The 16,301-nt window shown below is 44.3% G+C and overlaps 32 non-coding genes across 32 annotated transcripts; all 32 read left to right on the top strand.

Annotated features, from left to right (window-relative positions):
* Positions 1–144: 144 nt before the first annotated feature.
* Positions 145–263, top strand: LOC147936636 (5S ribosomal RNA). The gene has a single exon (XR_015570181.1). It is a non-coding gene; the product is annotated as a 5S ribosomal RNA (ribosomal RNA).
* A 393-nt stretch (positions 264–656) lies between these two features.
* Positions 657–775, top strand: LOC147936635 (5S ribosomal RNA). The gene has a single exon (XR_015570180.1). It is a non-coding gene; the product is annotated as a 5S ribosomal RNA (ribosomal RNA).
* Positions 776–1,168: 393 nt separating this feature from the next.
* On the top strand, positions 1,169–1,287 carry LOC147936634 (5S ribosomal RNA). The gene has a single exon (XR_015569403.1). It is a non-coding gene; the product is annotated as a 5S ribosomal RNA (ribosomal RNA).
* Positions 1,288–1,680: 393 nt separating this feature from the next.
* On the top strand, positions 1,681–1,799 carry LOC147936633 (5S ribosomal RNA). Its single transcript, XR_015569402.1, has one exon. It is a non-coding gene; the product is annotated as a 5S ribosomal RNA (ribosomal RNA).
* A 393-nt stretch (positions 1,800–2,192) lies between these two features.
* On the top strand, positions 2,193–2,311 carry LOC147936632 (5S ribosomal RNA). The gene has a single exon (XR_015570179.1). It is a non-coding gene; the product is annotated as a 5S ribosomal RNA (ribosomal RNA).
* A 392-nt stretch (positions 2,312–2,703) lies between these two features.
* Positions 2,704–2,822, top strand: LOC147936631 (5S ribosomal RNA). The gene has a single exon (XR_015570178.1). It is a non-coding gene; the product is annotated as a 5S ribosomal RNA (ribosomal RNA).
* Positions 2,823–3,215: 393 nt separating this feature from the next.
* On the top strand, positions 3,216–3,334 carry LOC147936630 (5S ribosomal RNA). The gene has a single exon (XR_015569401.1). It is a non-coding gene; the product is annotated as a 5S ribosomal RNA (ribosomal RNA).
* A 393-nt stretch (positions 3,335–3,727) lies between these two features.
* LOC147936629 (5S ribosomal RNA) lies at positions 3,728–3,846 on the top strand. The gene has a single exon (XR_015570176.1). It is a non-coding gene; the product is annotated as a 5S ribosomal RNA (ribosomal RNA).
* A 393-nt stretch (positions 3,847–4,239) lies between these two features.
* LOC147936628 (5S ribosomal RNA) lies at positions 4,240–4,358 on the top strand. The gene has a single exon (XR_015570175.1). It is a non-coding gene; the product is annotated as a 5S ribosomal RNA (ribosomal RNA).
* Positions 4,359–4,751: 393 nt separating this feature from the next.
* Positions 4,752–4,870, top strand: LOC147936627 (5S ribosomal RNA). Its single transcript, XR_015570174.1, has one exon. It is a non-coding gene; the product is annotated as a 5S ribosomal RNA (ribosomal RNA).
* A 393-nt stretch (positions 4,871–5,263) lies between these two features.
* Positions 5,264–5,382, top strand: LOC147936626 (5S ribosomal RNA). The gene has a single exon (XR_015570173.1). It is a non-coding gene; the product is annotated as a 5S ribosomal RNA (ribosomal RNA).
* Positions 5,383–5,775: 393 nt separating this feature from the next.
* LOC147936625 (5S ribosomal RNA) lies at positions 5,776–5,894 on the top strand. Its single transcript, XR_015570171.1, has one exon. It is a non-coding gene; the product is annotated as a 5S ribosomal RNA (ribosomal RNA).
* A 393-nt stretch (positions 5,895–6,287) lies between these two features.
* On the top strand, positions 6,288–6,406 carry LOC147936624 (5S ribosomal RNA). Its single transcript, XR_015570170.1, has one exon. It is a non-coding gene; the product is annotated as a 5S ribosomal RNA (ribosomal RNA).
* Positions 6,407–6,799: 393 nt separating this feature from the next.
* Positions 6,800–6,918, top strand: LOC147936623 (5S ribosomal RNA). Its single transcript, XR_015570169.1, has one exon. It is a non-coding gene; the product is annotated as a 5S ribosomal RNA (ribosomal RNA).
* Positions 6,919–7,311: 393 nt separating this feature from the next.
* LOC147936622 (5S ribosomal RNA) lies at positions 7,312–7,430 on the top strand. Its single transcript, XR_015570168.1, has one exon. It is a non-coding gene; the product is annotated as a 5S ribosomal RNA (ribosomal RNA).
* Positions 7,431–7,823: 393 nt separating this feature from the next.
* On the top strand, positions 7,824–7,942 carry LOC147936621 (5S ribosomal RNA). The gene has a single exon (XR_015570167.1). It is a non-coding gene; the product is annotated as a 5S ribosomal RNA (ribosomal RNA).
* Positions 7,943–8,335: 393 nt separating this feature from the next.
* LOC147936620 (5S ribosomal RNA) lies at positions 8,336–8,454 on the top strand. The gene has a single exon (XR_015570166.1). It is a non-coding gene; the product is annotated as a 5S ribosomal RNA (ribosomal RNA).
* Positions 8,455–8,847: 393 nt separating this feature from the next.
* Positions 8,848–8,966, top strand: LOC147936619 (5S ribosomal RNA). The gene has a single exon (XR_015570164.1). It is a non-coding gene; the product is annotated as a 5S ribosomal RNA (ribosomal RNA).
* A 393-nt stretch (positions 8,967–9,359) lies between these two features.
* Positions 9,360–9,478, top strand: LOC147936618 (5S ribosomal RNA). The gene has a single exon (XR_015570163.1). It is a non-coding gene; the product is annotated as a 5S ribosomal RNA (ribosomal RNA).
* A 393-nt stretch (positions 9,479–9,871) lies between these two features.
* On the top strand, positions 9,872–9,990 carry LOC147936617 (5S ribosomal RNA). The gene has a single exon (XR_015570162.1). It is a non-coding gene; the product is annotated as a 5S ribosomal RNA (ribosomal RNA).
* A 393-nt stretch (positions 9,991–10,383) lies between these two features.
* On the top strand, positions 10,384–10,502 carry LOC147936616 (5S ribosomal RNA). The gene has a single exon (XR_015570161.1). It is a non-coding gene; the product is annotated as a 5S ribosomal RNA (ribosomal RNA).
* Positions 10,503–10,895: 393 nt separating this feature from the next.
* LOC147936615 (5S ribosomal RNA) lies at positions 10,896–11,014 on the top strand. The gene has a single exon (XR_015570160.1). It is a non-coding gene; the product is annotated as a 5S ribosomal RNA (ribosomal RNA).
* A 393-nt stretch (positions 11,015–11,407) lies between these two features.
* On the top strand, positions 11,408–11,526 carry LOC147936614 (5S ribosomal RNA). The gene has a single exon (XR_015570159.1). It is a non-coding gene; the product is annotated as a 5S ribosomal RNA (ribosomal RNA).
* A 393-nt stretch (positions 11,527–11,919) lies between these two features.
* On the top strand, positions 11,920–12,038 carry LOC147936613 (5S ribosomal RNA). The gene has a single exon (XR_015570158.1). It is a non-coding gene; the product is annotated as a 5S ribosomal RNA (ribosomal RNA).
* Positions 12,039–12,431: 393 nt separating this feature from the next.
* LOC147936612 (5S ribosomal RNA) lies at positions 12,432–12,550 on the top strand. Its single transcript, XR_015570157.1, has one exon. It is a non-coding gene; the product is annotated as a 5S ribosomal RNA (ribosomal RNA).
* Positions 12,551–12,943: 393 nt separating this feature from the next.
* Positions 12,944–13,062, top strand: LOC147936611 (5S ribosomal RNA). Its single transcript, XR_015570156.1, has one exon. It is a non-coding gene; the product is annotated as a 5S ribosomal RNA (ribosomal RNA).
* Positions 13,063–13,455: 393 nt separating this feature from the next.
* Positions 13,456–13,574, top strand: LOC147936610 (5S ribosomal RNA). The gene has a single exon (XR_015570155.1). It is a non-coding gene; the product is annotated as a 5S ribosomal RNA (ribosomal RNA).
* Positions 13,575–13,967: 393 nt separating this feature from the next.
* Positions 13,968–14,086, top strand: LOC147936609 (5S ribosomal RNA). The gene has a single exon (XR_015569562.1). It is a non-coding gene; the product is annotated as a 5S ribosomal RNA (ribosomal RNA).
* Positions 14,087–14,479: 393 nt separating this feature from the next.
* On the top strand, positions 14,480–14,598 carry LOC147936608 (5S ribosomal RNA). Its single transcript, XR_015569561.1, has one exon. It is a non-coding gene; the product is annotated as a 5S ribosomal RNA (ribosomal RNA).
* Positions 14,599–14,992: 394 nt separating this feature from the next.
* LOC147936607 (5S ribosomal RNA) lies at positions 14,993–15,111 on the top strand. Its single transcript, XR_015569579.1, has one exon. It is a non-coding gene; the product is annotated as a 5S ribosomal RNA (ribosomal RNA).
* A 393-nt stretch (positions 15,112–15,504) lies between these two features.
* On the top strand, positions 15,505–15,623 carry LOC147936606 (5S ribosomal RNA). The gene has a single exon (XR_015569578.1). It is a non-coding gene; the product is annotated as a 5S ribosomal RNA (ribosomal RNA).
* Positions 15,624–16,016: 393 nt separating this feature from the next.
* Positions 16,017–16,135, top strand: LOC147936605 (5S ribosomal RNA). The gene has a single exon (XR_015569560.1). It is a non-coding gene; the product is annotated as a 5S ribosomal RNA (ribosomal RNA).
* The last annotated feature ends 166 nt before the right edge of the window (positions 16,136–16,301 follow it).

Genomic DNA, 16,301 nt, shown 5'->3' with positions numbered 1-16,301 from the left:
GTTTGGATATGGTTATCTCTTGTTTTTCGCGGTTGGAAGCACGTCCAAGGTGAATAAACGGTCCACATATCAAGTGGGACCCACATTGAATGATCCCTAGAGTTTTTAAAACACGATATATGCGATTGAATGGTATATACTAACGGATGCGATCATACCAGCACTAATGCACCGGATCCCATCAGAACTCCGCAGTCAAGCGTGCTTGGGCGAGAGTAGTACTAGGATGGGTGACCTCCCGGGAAGTCCTCGTGTTGCATCCCTCCTTCTTTTTTTTTTTTTTTTTTTGGTTGTTGCGTAAGACTATATAGTACAAACATAACGCCGTAACTTTTACATCGTGAGGAACCACGCGACCCATAATACCATTTCGGAAAGCCCCAAGAGTGTTTCTGGCAAGGCAATGGGTCTTCGTACCATTGGACCATTCCGGAGGCCGAATTTTGACGTTTGAAGGTGTTTCGGATGTTTTTTGGTGATCGCGACACAATTAGCTACGAGTACAAAATTATGTTTGGATATGGTTATCTCTTGTTTTTCGCGGTTGGAAGCACGTCCAAGGTGAATAAACGGTCCACATATCAAGTGGGACCCACATTGAATGATCCCTAGAGTTTTTAAAACACGATATATGCGATTGAATGGTATATACTAACGGATGCGATCATACCAGCACTAATGCACCGGATCCCATCAGAACTCCGCAGTCAAGCGTGCTTGGGCGAGAGTAGTACTAGGATGGGTGACCTCCCGGGAAGTCCTCGTGTTGCATCCCTCCTTCTTTTTTTTTTTTTTTTTTTGGTTGTTGCGTAAGACTATATAGTACAAACATAACGCCGTAACTTTTACATCGTGAGGAACCACGCGACCCATAATACCTTTTCGGAAAGCCCCAAGAGTGTTTCTGGCAAGGCAATGGGTCTTCGTACCATTGGACCATTCCGGAGGCCGAATTTTGACGTTTGAAGGTGTTTCGGATGTTTTTTGGTGATCGCGACACAATTAGCTACGAGTACAAAATTATGTTTGGATATGGTTATCTCTTGTTTTTCGCGGTTGGAAGCACGTCCAAGGTGAATAAACGGTCCACATATCAAGTGGGACCCACATTGAATGATCCCTAGAGTTTTTAAAACACGATATATGCGATTGAATGGTATATACTAACGGATGCGATCATACCAGCACTAATTCACCGGATCCCATCAGAACTCCGCAGTCAAGCGTGCTTGGGCGAGAGTAGTACTAGGATGGGTGACCTCCCGGGAAGTCCTCGTGTTGCATCCCTCCTTCTTTTTTTTTTTTTTTTTTTGGTTGTTGCGTAAGACTATATAGTACAAACATAACGCCGTAACTTTTACATCGTGAGGAACCACGCGACCCATAATACCATTTCGGAAAGCCCCAAGAGTGTTTCTGGCAAGGCAATGGGTCTTCGTACCATTGGACCATTCCGGAGGCCGAATTTTGACGTTTGAAGGTGTTTCGGATGTTTTTTGGTGATCGCGACACAATTAGCTACAAGTACAAAATTATGTTTGGATATGGTTATCTCTTGTTTTTCGCGGTTGGAAGCACGTCCAAGGTGAATAAACGGTCCACATATCAAGTGGGACCCACATTGAATGATCCCTAGAGTTTTTAAAACACGATATATGCGATTGAATGGTATATACTAACGGATGCGATCATACCAGCACTAATTCACCGGATCCCATCAGAACTCCGCAGTCAAGCGTGCTTGGGCGAGAGTAGTACTAGGATGGGTGACCTCCCGGGAAGTCCTCGTGTTGCATCCCTCCATCTTTTTTTTTTTTTTTTTTTGGTTGTTGCGTAAGACTATATAGTACAAACATAACGCCGTAACTTTTACATCGTGAGGAACCACGCGACCCATAATACCATTTCGGAAAGCCCCAAGAGTGTTTCTGGCAAGGCAATGGGTCTTCGTACCATTGGACCATTCCGGAGGCCGAATTTTGACGTTTGAAGGTGTTTCGGATGTTTTTTGGTGATCGCGACACAATTAGCTACGAGTACAAAATTATGTTTGGATATGGTTATCTCTTGTTTTTCGCGGTTGGAAGCACGTCCAAGGTGAATAAACGGTCCACATATCAAGTGGGACCCACATTGAATGATCCCTAGAGTTTTTAAAACACGATATATGCGATTGAATGGTATATACTAACGGATGCGATCATACCAGCACTAATGCACCGGATCCCATCAGAACTCCGCAGTCAAGCGTGCTTGGGCGAGAGTAGTACTAGGATGGGTGACCTCCCGGGAAGTCCTCGTGTTGCATCCCTCCTTCTTTTTTTTTTTTTTTTTTTGGTTGTTGCGTAAGACTATATAGTACAAACATAACGCCGTAACTTTTACATCGTGAGGAACCACGCGACCCATAATACCATTTCGGAAAGCCCCAAGAGTGTTTCTGGCAAGGCAATGGGTCTTCGTACCATTGGACCATTCCGGAGGCCGAATTTTGACGTTTGAAGGTGTTTCGGATGTTTTTTGGTGATCGCGACACAATTAGCTACGAGTACAAAATTATGTTTGGATATGGTTATCTCTTGTTTTTGCGGTTGGAAGCACGTCCAAGGTGAATAAACGGTCCACATATCAAGTGGGACCCACATTGAATGATCCCTAGAGTTTTTAAAACACGATATATGCGATTGAATGGTATATACTAACGGATGCGATCATACCAGCACTAATGCACCGGATCCCATCAGAACTCCGCAGTCAAGCGTGCTTGGGCGAGAGTAGTACTAGGATGGGTGACCTCCCGGGAAGTCCTCGTGTTGCATCCCTCCTTCTTTTTTTTTTTTTTTTTTTGGTTGTTGCGTAAGACTATATAGTACAAACATAACGCCGTAACTTTTACATCGTGAGGAACCACGCGACCCATAATACCTTTTCGGAAAGCCCCAAGAGTGTTTCTGGCAAGGCAATGGGTCTTCGTACCATTGGACCATTCCGGAGGCCGAATTTTGACGTTTGAAGGTGTTTCGGATGTTTTTTGGTGATCGCGACACAATTAGCTACGAGTACAAAATTATGTTTGGATATGGTTATCTCTTGTTTTTCGCGGTTGGAAGCACGTCCAAGGTGAATAAACGGTCCACATATCAAGTGGGACCCACATTGAATGATCCCTAGAGTTTTTAAAACACGATATATGCGATTGAATGGTATATACTAACGGATGCGATCATACCAGCACTAATTCACCGGATCCCATCAGAACTCCGCAGTCAAGCGTGCTTGGGCGAGAGTAGTACTAGGATGGGTGACCTCCCGGGAAGTCCTCGTGTTGCATCCCTCCTTCTTTTTTTTTTTTTTTTTTTGGTTGTTGCGTAAGACTATATAGTACAAACATAACGCCGTAACTTTTACATCGTGAGGAACCACGCGACCCATAATACCATTTCGGAAAGCCCCAAGAGTGTTTCTGGCAAGGCAATGGGTCTTCGTACCATTGGACCATTCCGGAGGCCGAATTTTGACGTTTGAAGGTGTTTCGGATGTTTTTTGGTGATCGCGACACAATTAGCTACGAGTACAAAATTATGTTTGGATATGGTTATCTCTTGTTTTTCGCGGTTGGAAGCACGTCCAAGGTGAATAAACGGTCCACATATCAAGTGGGACCCACATTGAATGATCCCTAGAGTTTTTAAAACACGATATATGCGATTGAATGGTATATACTAACGGATGCGATCATACCAGCACTAATGCACCGGATCCCATCAGAACTCCGCAGTCAAGCGTGCTTGGGCGAGAGTAGTACTAGGATGGGTGACCTCCCGGGAAGTCCTCGTGTTGCATCCCTCCTTCTTTTTTTTTTTTTTTTTTTGGTTGTTGCGTAAGACTATATAGTACAAACATAACGCCGTAACTTTTACATCGTGAGGAACCACGCGACCCATAATACCATTTCGGAAAGCCCCAAGAGTGTTTCTGGCAAGGCAATGGGTCTTCGTACCATTGGACCATTCCGGAGGCCGAATTTTGACGTTTGAAGGTGTTTCGGATGTTTTTTGGTGATCGCGACACAATTAGCTACGAGTACAAAATTATGTTTGGATATGGTTATCTCTTGTTTTTCGCGGTTGGAAGCACGTCCAAGGTGAATAAACGGTCCACATATCAAGTGGGACCCACATTGAATGATCCCTAGAGTTTTTAAAACACGATATATGCGATTGAATGGTATATACTAACGGATGCGATCATACCAGCACTAATGCACCGGATCCCATCAGAACTCCGCAGTCAAGCGTGCTTGGGCGAGAGTAGTACTAGGATGGGTGACCTCCCGGGAAGTCCTCGTGTTGCATCCCTCCTTCTTTTTTTTTTTTTTTTTTTGGTTGTTGCGTAAGACTATATAGTACAAACATAACGCCGTAACTTTTACATCGTGAGGAACCACGCGACCCATAATACCATTTCGGAAAGCCCCAAGAGTGTTTCTGGCAAGGCAATGGGTCTTCGTACCATTGGACCATTCCGGAGGCCGAATTTTGACGTTTGAAGGTGTTTCGGATGTTTTTTGGTGATCGCGACACAATTAGCTACGAGTACAAAATTATGTTTGGATATGGTTATCTCTTGTTTTTCGCGGTTGGAAGCACGTCCAAGGTGAATAAACGGTCCACATATCAAGTGGGACCCACATTGAATGATCCCTAGAGTTTTTAAAACACGATATATGCGATTGAATGGTATATACTAACGGATGCGATCATACCAGCACTAATGCACCGGATCCCATCAGAACTCCGCAGTCAAGCGTGCTTGGGCGAGAGTAGTACTAGGATGGGTGACCTCCCGGGAAGTCCTCGTGTTGCATCCCTCCTTCTTTTTTTTTTTTTTTTTTTGGTTGTTGCGTAAGACTATATAGTACAAACATAACGCCGTAACTTTTACATCGTGAGGAACCACGCGACCCATAATACCTTTTCGGAAAGCCCCAAGAGTGTTTCTGGCAAGGCAATGGGTCTTCGTACCATTGGACCATTCCGGAGGCCGAATTTTGACGTTTGAAGGTGTTTCGGATGTTTTTTGGTGATCGCGACACAATTAGCTACGAGTACAAAATTATGTTTGGATATGGTTATCTCTTGTTTTTCGCGGTTGGAAGCACGTCCAAGGTGAATAAACGGTCCACATATCAAGTGGGACCCACATTGAATGATCCCTAGAGTTTTTAAAACACGATATATGCGATTGAATGGTATATACTAACGGATGCGATCATACCAGCACTAATGCACCGGATCCCATCAGAACTCCGCAGTCAAGCGTGCTTGGGCGAGAGTAGTACTAGGATGGGTGACCTCCCGGGAAGTCCTCGTGTTGCATCCCTCCTTCTTTTTTTTTTTTTTTTTTTGGTTGTTGCGTAAGACTATATAGTACAAACATAACGCCGTAACTTTTACATCGTGAGGAACCACGCGACCCATAATACCATTTCGGAAAGCCCCAAGAGTGTTTCTGGCAAGGCAATGGGTCTTCGTACCATTGGACCATTCCGGAGGCCGAATTTTGACGTTTGAAGGTGTTTCGGATGTTTTTTGGTGATCGCGACACAATTAGCTACGAGTACAAAATTATGTTTGGATATGGTTATCTCTTGTTTTTCGCGGTTGGAAGCACGTCCAAGGTGAATAAACGGTCCACATATCAAGTGGGACCCACATTGAATGATCCCTAGAGTTTTTAAAACACGATATATGCGATTGAATGGTATATACTAACGGATGCGATCATACCAGCACTAATGCACCGGATCCCATCAGAACTCCGCAGTCAAGCGTGCTTGGGCGAGAGTAGTACTAGGATGGGTGACCTCCCGGGAAGTCCTCGTGTTGCATCCCTCCTTCTTTTTTTTTTTTTTTTTTTGGTTGTTGCGTAAGACTATATAGTACAAACATAACGCCGTAACTTTTACATCGTGAGGAACCACGCGACCCATAATACCTTTTCGGAAAGCCCCAAGAGTGTTTCTGGCAAGGCAATGGGTCTTCGTACCATTGGACCATTCCGGAGGCCGAATTTTGACGTTTGAAGGTGTTTCGGATGTTTTTTGGTGATCGCGACACAATTAGCTACGAGTACAAAATTATGTTTGGATATGGTTATCTCTTGTTTTTCGCGGTTGGAAGCACGTCCAAGGTGAATAAACGGTCCACATATCAAGTGGGACCCACATTGAATGATCCCTAGAGTTTTTAAAACACGATATATGCGATTGAATGGTATATACTAACGGATGCGATCATACCAGCACTAATGCACCGGATCCCATCAGAACTCCGCAGTCAAGCGTGCTTGGGCGAGAGTAGTACTAGGATGGGTGACCTCCCGGGAAGTCCTCGTGTTGCATCCCTCCTTCTTTTTTTTTTTTTTTTTTTGGTTGTTGCGTAAGACTATATAGTACAAACATAACGCCGTAACTTTTACATCGTGAGGAACCACGCGACCCATAATACCTTTTCGGAAAGCCCCAAGAGTGTTTCTGGCAAGGCAATGGGTCTTCGTACCATTGGACCATTCCGGAGGCCGAATTTTGACGTTTGAAGGTGTTTCGGATGTTTTTTGGTGATCGCGACACAATTAGCTACGAGTACAAAATTATGTTTGGATATGGTTATCTCTTGTTTTTCGCGGTTGGAAGCACGTCCAAGGTGAATAAACGGTCCACATATCAAGTGGGACCCACATTGAATGATCCCTAGAGTTTTTAAAACACGATATATGCGATTGAATGGTATATACTAACGGATGCGATCATACCAGCACTAATGCACCGGATCCCATCAGAACTCCGCAGTCAAGCGTGCTTGGGCGAGAGTAGTACTAGGATGGGTGACCTCCCGGGAAGTCCTCGTGTTGCATCCCTCCTTCTTTTTTTTTTTTTTTTTTTGGTTGTTGCGTAAGACTATATAGTACAAACATAACGCCGTAACTTTTACATCGTGAGGAACCACGCGACCCATAATACCTTTTCGGAAAGCCCCAAGAGTGTTTCTGGCAAGGCAATGGGTCTTCGTACCATTGGACCATTCCGGAGGCCGAATTTTGACGTTTGAAGGTGTTTCGGATGTTTTTTGGTGATCGCGACACAATTAGCTACGAGTACAAAATTATGTTTGGATATGGTTATCTCTTGTTTTTCGCGGTTGGAAGCACGTCCAAGGTGAATAAACGGTCCACATATCAAGTGGGACCCACATTGAATGATCCCTAGAGTTTTTAAAACACGATATATGCGATTGAATGGTATATACTAACGGATGCGATCATACCAGCACTAATGCACCGGATCCCATCAGAACTCCGCAGTCAAGCGTGCTTGGGCGAGAGTAGTACTAGGATGGGTGACCTCCCGGGAAGTCCTCGTGTTGCATCCCTCCTTCTTTTTTTTTTTTTTTTTTTGGTTGTTGCGTAAGACTATATAGTACAAACATAACGCCGTAACTTTTACATCGTGAGGAACCACGCGACCCATAATACCTTTTCGGAAAGCCCCAAGAGTGTTTCTGGCAAGGCAATGGGTCTTCGTGCCATTGGACCATTCCGGAGGCCGAATTTTGACGTTTGAAGGTGTTTCGGATGTTTTTTGGTGATCGCGACACAATTAGCTACGAGTACAAAATTATGTTTGGATATGGTTATCTCTTGTTTTTCGCGGTTGGAAGCACGTCCAAGGTGAATAAACGGTCCACATATCAAGTGGGACCCACATTGAATGATCCCTAGAGTTTTTAAAACACGATATATGCGATTGAATGGTATATACTAACGGATGCGATCATACCAGCACTAATGCACCGGATCCCATCAGAACTCCGCAGTCAAGCGTGCTTGGGCGAGAGTAGTACTAGGATGGGTGACCTCCCGGGAAGTCCTCGTGTTGCATCCCTCCTTCTTTTTTTTTTTTTTTTTTTGGTTGTTGCGTAAGACTATATAGTACAAACATAACGCCGTAACTTTTACATCGTGAGGAACCACGCGACCCATAATACCTTTTCGGAAAGCCCCAAGAGTGTTTCTGGCAAGGCAATGGGTCTTCGTACCATTGGACCATTCCGGAGGCCGAATTTTGACGTTTGAAGGTGTTTCGGATGTTTTTTGGTGATCGCGACACAATTAGCTACGAGTACAAAATTATGTTTGGATATGGTTATCTCTTGTTTTTCGCGGTTGGAAGCACGTCCAAGGTGAATAAACGGTCCACATATCAAGTGGGACCCACATTGAATGATCCCTAGAGTTTTTAAAACACGATATATGCGATTGAATGGTATATACTAACGGATGCGATCATACCAGCACTAATGCACCGGATCCCATCAGAACTCCGCAGTCAAGCGTGCTTGGGCGAGAGTAGTACTAGGATGGGTGACCTCCCGGGAAGTCCTCGTGTTGCATCCCTCCTTCTTTTTTTTTTTTTTTTTTTGGTTGTTGCGTAAGACTATATAGTACAAACATAACGCCGTAACTTTTACATCGTGAGGAACCACGCGACCCATAATACCTTTTCGGAAAGCCCCAAGAGTGTTTCTGGCAAGGCAATGGGTCTTCGTACCATTGGACCATTCCGGAGGCCGAATTTTGACGTTTGAAGGTGTTTCGGATGTTTTTTGGTGATCGCGACACAATTAGCTACGAGTACAAAATTATGTTTGGATATGGTTATCTCTTGTTTTTCGCGGTTGGAAGCACGTCCAAGGTGAATAAACGGTCCACATATCAAGTGGGACCCACATTGAATGATCCCTAGAGTTTTTAAAACACGATATATGCGATTGAATGGTATATACTAACGGATGCGATCATACCAGCACTAATGCACCGGATCCCATCAGAACTCCGCAGTCAAGCGTGCTTGGGCGAGAGTAGTACTAGGATGGGTGACCTCCCGGGAAGTCCTCGTGTTGCATCCCTCCTTCTTTTTTTTTTTTTTTTTTTGGTTGTTGCGTAAGACTATATAGTACAAACATAACGCCGTAACTTTTACATCGTGAGGAACCACGCGACCCATAATACCTTTTCGGAAAGCCCCAAGAGTGTTTCTGGCAAGGCAATGGGTCTTCGTACCATTGGACCATTCCGGAGGCCGAATTTTGACGTTTGAAGGTGTTTCGGATGTTTTTTGGTGATCGCGACACAATTAGCTACGAGTACAAAATTATGTTTGGATATGGTTATCTCTTGTTTTTCGCGGTTGGAAGCACGTCCAAGGTGAATAAACGGTCCACATATCAAGTGGGACCCACATTGAATGATCCCTAGAGTTTTTAAAACACGATATATGCGATTGAATGGTATATACTAACGGATGCGATCATACCAGCACTAATGCACCGGATCCCATCAGAACTCCGCAGTCAAGCGTGCTTGGGCGAGAGTAGTACTAGGATGGGTGACCTCCCGGGAAGTCCTCGTGTTGCATCCCTCCTTCTTTTTTTTTTTTTTTTTTTGGTTGTTGCGTAAGACTATATAGTACAAACATAACGCCGTAACTTTTACATCGTGAGGAACCACGCGACCCATAATACCTTTTCGGAAAGCCCCAAGAGTGTTTCTGGCAAGGCAATGGGTCTTCGTACCATTGGACCATTCCGGAGGCCGAATTTTGACGTTTGAAGGTGTTTCGGATGTTTTTTGGTGATCGCGACACAATTAGCTACGAGTACAAAATTATGTTTGGATATGGTTATCTCTTGTTTTTCGCGGTTGGAAGCACGTCCAAGGTGAATAAACGGTCCACATATCAAGTGGGACCCACATTGAATGATCCCTAGAGTTTTTAAAACACGATATATGCGATTGAATGGTATATACTAACGGATGCGATCATACCAGCACTAATGCACCGGATCCCATCAGAACTCCGCAGTCAAGCGTGCTTGGGCGAGAGTAGTACTAGGATGGGTGACCTCCCGGGAAGTCCTCGTGTTGCATCCCTCCTTCTTTTTTTTTTTTTTTTTTTGGTTGTTGCGTAAGACTATATAGTACAAACATAACGCCGTAACTTTTACATCGTGAGGAACCACGCGACCCATAATACCTTTTCGGAAAGCCCCAAGAGTGTTTCTGGCAAGGCAATGGGTCTTCGTGCCATTGGACCATTCCGGAGGCCGAATTTTGACGTTTGAAGGTGTTTCGGATGTTTTTTGGTGATCGCGACACAATTAGCTACGAGTACAAAATTATGTTTGGATATGGTTATCTCTTGTTTTTCGCGGTTGGAAGCACGTCCAAGGTGAATAAACGGTCCACATATCAAGTGGGACCCACATTGAATGATCCCTAGAGTTTTTAAAACACGATATATGCGATTGAATGGTATATACTAACGGATGCGATCATACCAGCACTAATGCACCGGATCCCATCAGAACTCCGCAGTCAAGCGTGCTTGGGCGAGAGTAGTACTAGGATGGGTGACCTCCCGGGAAGTCCTCGTGTTGCATCCCTCCTTCTTTTTTTTTTTTTTTTTTTGGTTGTTGCGTAAGACTATATAGTACAAACATAACGCCGTAACTTTTACATCGTGAGGAACCACGCGACCCATAATACCTTTTCGGAAAGCCCCAAGAGTGTTTCTGGCAAGGCAATGGGTCTTCGTACCATTGGACCATTCCGGAGGCCGAATTTTGACGTTTGAAGGTGTTTCGGATGTTTTTTGGTGATCGCGACACAATTAGCTACGAGTACAAAATTATGTTTGGATATGGTTATCTCTTGTTTTTCGCGGTTGGAAGCACGTCCAAGGTGAATAAACGGTCCACATATCAAGTGGGACCCACATTGAATGATCCCTAGAGTTTTTAAAACACGATATATGCGATTGAATGGTATATACTAACGGATGCGATCATACCAGCACTAATGCACCGGATCCCATCAGAACTCCGCAGTCAAGCGTGCTTGGGCGAGAGTAGTACTAGGATGGGTGACCTCCCGGGAAGTCCTCGTGTTGCATCCCTCCTTCTTTTTTTTTTTTTTTTTTTGGTTGTTGCGTAAGACTATATAGTACAAACATAACGCCGTAACTTTTACATCGTGAGGAACCACGCGACCCATAATACCTTTTCGGAAAGCCCCAAGAGTGTTTCTGGCAAGGCAATGGGTCTTCGTACCATTGGACCATTCCGGAGGCCGAATTTTGACGTTTGAAGGTGTTTCGGATGTTTTTTGGTGATCGCGACACAATTAGCTACGAGTACAAAATTATGTTTGGATATGGTTATCTCTTGTTTTTCGCGGTTGGAAGCACGTCCAAGGTGAATAAACGGTCCACATATCAAGTGGGACCCACATTGAATGATCCCTAGAGTTTTTAAAACACGATATATGCGATTGAATGGTATATACTAACGGATGCGATCATACCAGCACTAATGCACCGGATCCCATCAGAACTCCGCAGTCAAGCGTGCTTGGGCGAGAGTAGTACTAGGATGGGTGACCTCCCGGGAAGTCCTCGTGTTGCATCCCTCCTTCTTTTTTTTTTTTTTTTTTTGGTTGTTGCGTAAGACTATATAGTACAAACATAACGCCGTAACTTTTACATCGTGAGGAACCACGCGACCCATAATACCTTTTCGGAAAGCCCCAAGAGTGTTTCTGGCAAGGCAATGGGTCTTCGTACCATTGGACCATTCCGGAGGCCGAATTTTGACGTTTGAAGGTGTTTCGGATGTTTTTTGGTGATCGCGACACAATTAGCTACGAGTACAAAATTATGTTTGGATATGGTTATCTCTTGTTTTTCGCGGTTGGAAGCACGTCCAAGGTGAATAAACGGTCCACATATCAAGTGGGACCCACATTGAATGATCCCTAGAGTTTTTAAAACACGATATATGCGATTGAATGGTATATACTAACGGATGCGATCATACCAGCACTAATGCACCGGATCCCATCAGAACTCCGCAGTCAAGCGTGCTTGGGCGAGAGTAGTACTAGGATGGGTGACCTCCCGGGAAGTCCTCGTGTTGCATCCCTCCTTCTTTTTTTTTTTTTTTTTTTGGTTGTTGCGTAAGACTATATAGTACAAACATAACGCCGTAACTTTTACATCGTGAGGAACCACGCGACCCATAATACCTTTTCGGAAAGCCCCAAGAGTGTTTCTGGCAAGGCAATGGGTCTTCGTGCCATTGGACCATTCCGGAGGCCGAATTTTGACGTTTGAAGGTGTTTCGGATGTTTTTTGGTGATCGCGACACAATTAGCTACGAGTACAAAATTATGTTTGGATATGGTTATCTCTTGTTTTTCGCGGTTGGAAGCACGTCCAAGGTGAATAAACGGTCCACATATCAAGTGGGACCCACATTGAATGATCCCTAGAGTTTTTAAAACACGATATATGCGATTGAATGGTATATACTAACGGATGCGATCATACCAGCACTAATGCACCGGATCCCATCAGAACTCCGCAGTCAAGCGTGCTTGGGCGAGAGTAGTACTAGGATGGGTGACCTCCCGGGAAGTCCTCGTGTTGCATCCCTCCTTCTTTTTTTTTTTTTTTTTTTGGTTGTTGCGTAAGACTATATAGTACAAACATAACGCCGTAACTTTTACATCGTGAGGAACCACGCGACCCATAATACCTTTTCGGAAAGCCCCAAGAGTGTTTCTGGCAAGGCAATGGGTCTTCGTACCATTGGACCATTCCGGAGGCCGAATTTTGACGTTTGAAGGTGTTTCGGATGTTTTTTGGTGATCGCGACACAATTAGCTACGAGTACAAAATTATGTTTGGATATGGTTATCTCTTGTTTTTCGCGGTTGGAAGCACGTCCAAGGTGAATAAACGGTCCACATATCAAGTGGGACCCACATTGAATGATCCCTAGAGTTTTTAAAACACGATATATGCGATTGAATGGTATATACTAACGGATGCGATCATACCAGCACTAATGCACCGGATCCCATCAGAACTCCGCAGTCAAGCGTGCTTGGGCGAGAGTAGTACTAGGATGGGTGACCTCCCGGGAAGTCCTCGTGTTGCATCCCTCCTTCTTTTTTTTTTTTTTTTTTTGGTTGTTGCGTAAGACTATATAGTACAAACATAACGCCGTAACTTTTACATCGTGAGGAACCACGCGACCCATAATACCTTTTCGGAAAGCCCCAAGAGTGTTTCTGGCAAGGCAATGGGTCTTCGTACCATTGGACCATTCCGGAGGCCGAATTTTGACGTTTGAAGGTGTTTCGGATGTTTTTTGGTGATCGCGACACAATTAGCTACGAGTACAAAATTATGTTTGGATATGGTTATCTCTTGTTTTTCGCGGTTGGAAGCACGTCCAAGGTGAATAAACGGTCCACATATCAAGTGGGACCCACATTGAATGATCCCTAGAGTTTTTAAAACACGATATATGCGATTGAATGGTATATACTAACGGATGCGATCATACCAGCACTAATGCACCGGATCCCATCAGAACTCCGCAGTCAAGCGTGCTTGGGCGAGAGTAGTACTAGGATGGGTGACCTCCCGGGAAGTCCTCGTGTTGCATCCCTCCTTCTTTTTTTTTTTTTTTTTTTGGTTGTTGCGTAAGACTATATAGTACAAACATAACGCCGTAACTTTTACATCGTGAGGAACCACGCGACCCATAATACCTTTTCGGAAAGCCCCAAGAGTGTTTCTGGCAAGGCAATGGGTCTTCGTACCATTGGACCATTCCGGAGGCCGAATTTTGACGTTTGAAGGTGTTTCGGATGTTTTTTGGTGATCGCGACACAATTAGCTACGAGTACAAAATTATGTTTGGATATGGTTATCTCTTGTTTTTCGCGGTTGGAAGCACGTCCAAGGTGAATAAACGGTCCACATATCAAGTGGGACCCACATTGAATGATCCCTAGAGTTTTTAAAACACGATATATGCGATTGAATGGTATATACTAACGGATGCGATCATACCAGCACTAATGCACCGGATCCCATCAGAACTCCGCAGTCAAGCGTGCTTGGGCAAGAGTAGTACTAGGATGGGTGACCTCCCGGGAAGTCCTCGTGTTGCATCCCTCCTTCTTTTTTTTTTTTTTTTTTTGGTTGTTGCGTAAGACTATATAGTACAAACATAACGCCGTAACTTTTACATCGTGAGGAACCACGCGACCCATAATACCTTTTCGGAAAGCCCCAAGAGTGTTTCTGGCAAGGCAATGGGTCTTCGTACCATTGGACCATTCCGGAGGCCGAATTTTGACGTTTGAAGGTGTTTCGGATGTTTTTTGGTGATCGCGACACAATTAGCTACGAGTACAAAATTATGTTTGGATATGGTTATCTCTTGTTTTTCGCGGTTGGAAGCACGTCCAAGGTGAATAAACGGTCCACATATCAAGTGGGACCCACATTGAATGATCCCTAGAGTTTTTAAAACACGATATATGCGATTGAATGGTATATACTAACGGATGCGATCATACCAGCACTAATGCACCGGATCCCATCAGAACTCCGCAGTCAAGCGTGCTTGGGCAAGAGTAGTACTAGGATGGGTGACCTCCCGGGAAGTCCTCGTGTTGCATCCCTCCTTCTTTTTTTTTTTTTTTTTTTTGGTTGTTGCGTAAGACTATATAGTACAAACATAACGCCGTAACTTTTACATCGTGAGGAACCACGCGACCCATAATACCTTTTCGGAAAGCCCCAAGAGTGTTTCTGGCAAGGCAATGGGTCTTCGTACCATTGGACCATTCCGGAGGCCGAATTTTGACGTTTGAAGGTGTTTCGGATGTTTTTTGGTGATCGCGACACAATTAGCTACGAGTACAAAATTATGTTTGGATATGGTTATCTCTTGTTTTTCGCGGTTGGAAGCACGTCCAAGGTGAATAAACGGTCCACATATCAAGTGGGACCCACATTGAATGATCCCTAGAGTTTTTAAAACACGATATATGCGATTGAATGGTATATACTAACGGATGCGATCATACCAGCACTAATTCACCGGATCCCATCAGAACTCCGCAGTCAAGCATGCTTGGGCGAGAGTAGTACTAGGATGGGTGACCTCCCGGGAAGTCCTCGTGTTGCATCCCTCCTTCTTTTTTTTTTTTTTTTTTTGGTTGTTGCGTAAGACTATATAGTACAAACATAACGCCGTAACTTTTACATCGTGAGGAACCACGCGACCCATAATACCTTTTCGGAAAGCCCCAAGAGTGTTTCTGGCAAGGCAATGGGTCTTCGTACCATTGGACCATTCCGGAGGCCGAATTTTGACGTTTGAAGGTGTTTCGGATGTTTTTTGGTGATCGCGACACAATTAGCTACGAGTACAAAATTATGTTTGGATATGGTTATCTCTTGTTTTTCGCGGTTGGAAGCACGTCCAAGGTGAATAAACGGTCCACATATCAAGTGGGACCCACATTGAATGATCCCTAGAGTTTTTAAAACACGATATATGCGATTGAATGGTATATACTAACGGATGCGATCATACCAGCACTAATTCACCGGATCCCATCAGAACTCCGCAGTCAAGCATGCTTGGGCGAGAGTAGTACTAGGATGGGTGACCTCCCGGGAAGTCCTCGTGTTGCATCCCTCCTTCTTTTTTTTTTTTTTTTTTTGGTTGTTGCGTAAGACTATATAGTACAAACATAACGCCGTAACTTTTACATCGTGAGGAACCACGCGACCCATAATACCATTTCGGAAAGCCCCAAGAGTGTTTCTGGCAAGGCAATGGGTCTTCGTACCATTGGACCATTCCGGAGGCCGAATTTTGACGTTTGAAGGTGTTTCGGATGTTTTTTGGTGATCGCGACACAATTAGCTACGAGTACAAAATTATGTTTGGATATGGTTATCTCTTGTTTTTCGCGGTTGGAAGCACGTCCAAGGTGAATAAACGGTCCACATATCAAGTGGGACCCACATTGAATGATCCCTAGAGTTTTTAAAACACGATATATGCGATTGAATGGTATATACTAACGGATGCGATCATACCAGCACTAATGCACCGGATCCCATCAGAACTCCGCAGTCAAGCGTGCTTGGGCAAGAGTAGTACTAGGATGGGTGACCTCCCGGGAAGTCCTCGTGTTGCATCCCTCCTTCTTTTTTTTTTTTTTTTTTTGGTTGTTGCGTAAGACTATATAGTACAAACATAACGCCGTAACTTTTACATCGTGAGGAACCACGCGACCCATAATACCTTTTCGGAAAGCCCCAAGAGTGTTTCTGGCAAGGCAATGGGTCTTCGTACCATTGGACCATT

The sequence above is a fragment of the Camelina sativa genome, chromosome 10 (assembly GCF_030686135.1).
Source record: "Camelina sativa cultivar CO46 ecotype springtype chromosome 10, ASM3068613v1".
NCBI lineage: Eukaryota > Viridiplantae > Streptophyta > Magnoliopsida > Brassicales > Brassicaceae > Camelina > Camelina sativa.
The sequence above is the reverse complement of the archived record's forward strand: the minus strand, read 5'-3'. Positions and strand labels throughout refer to the sequence as shown.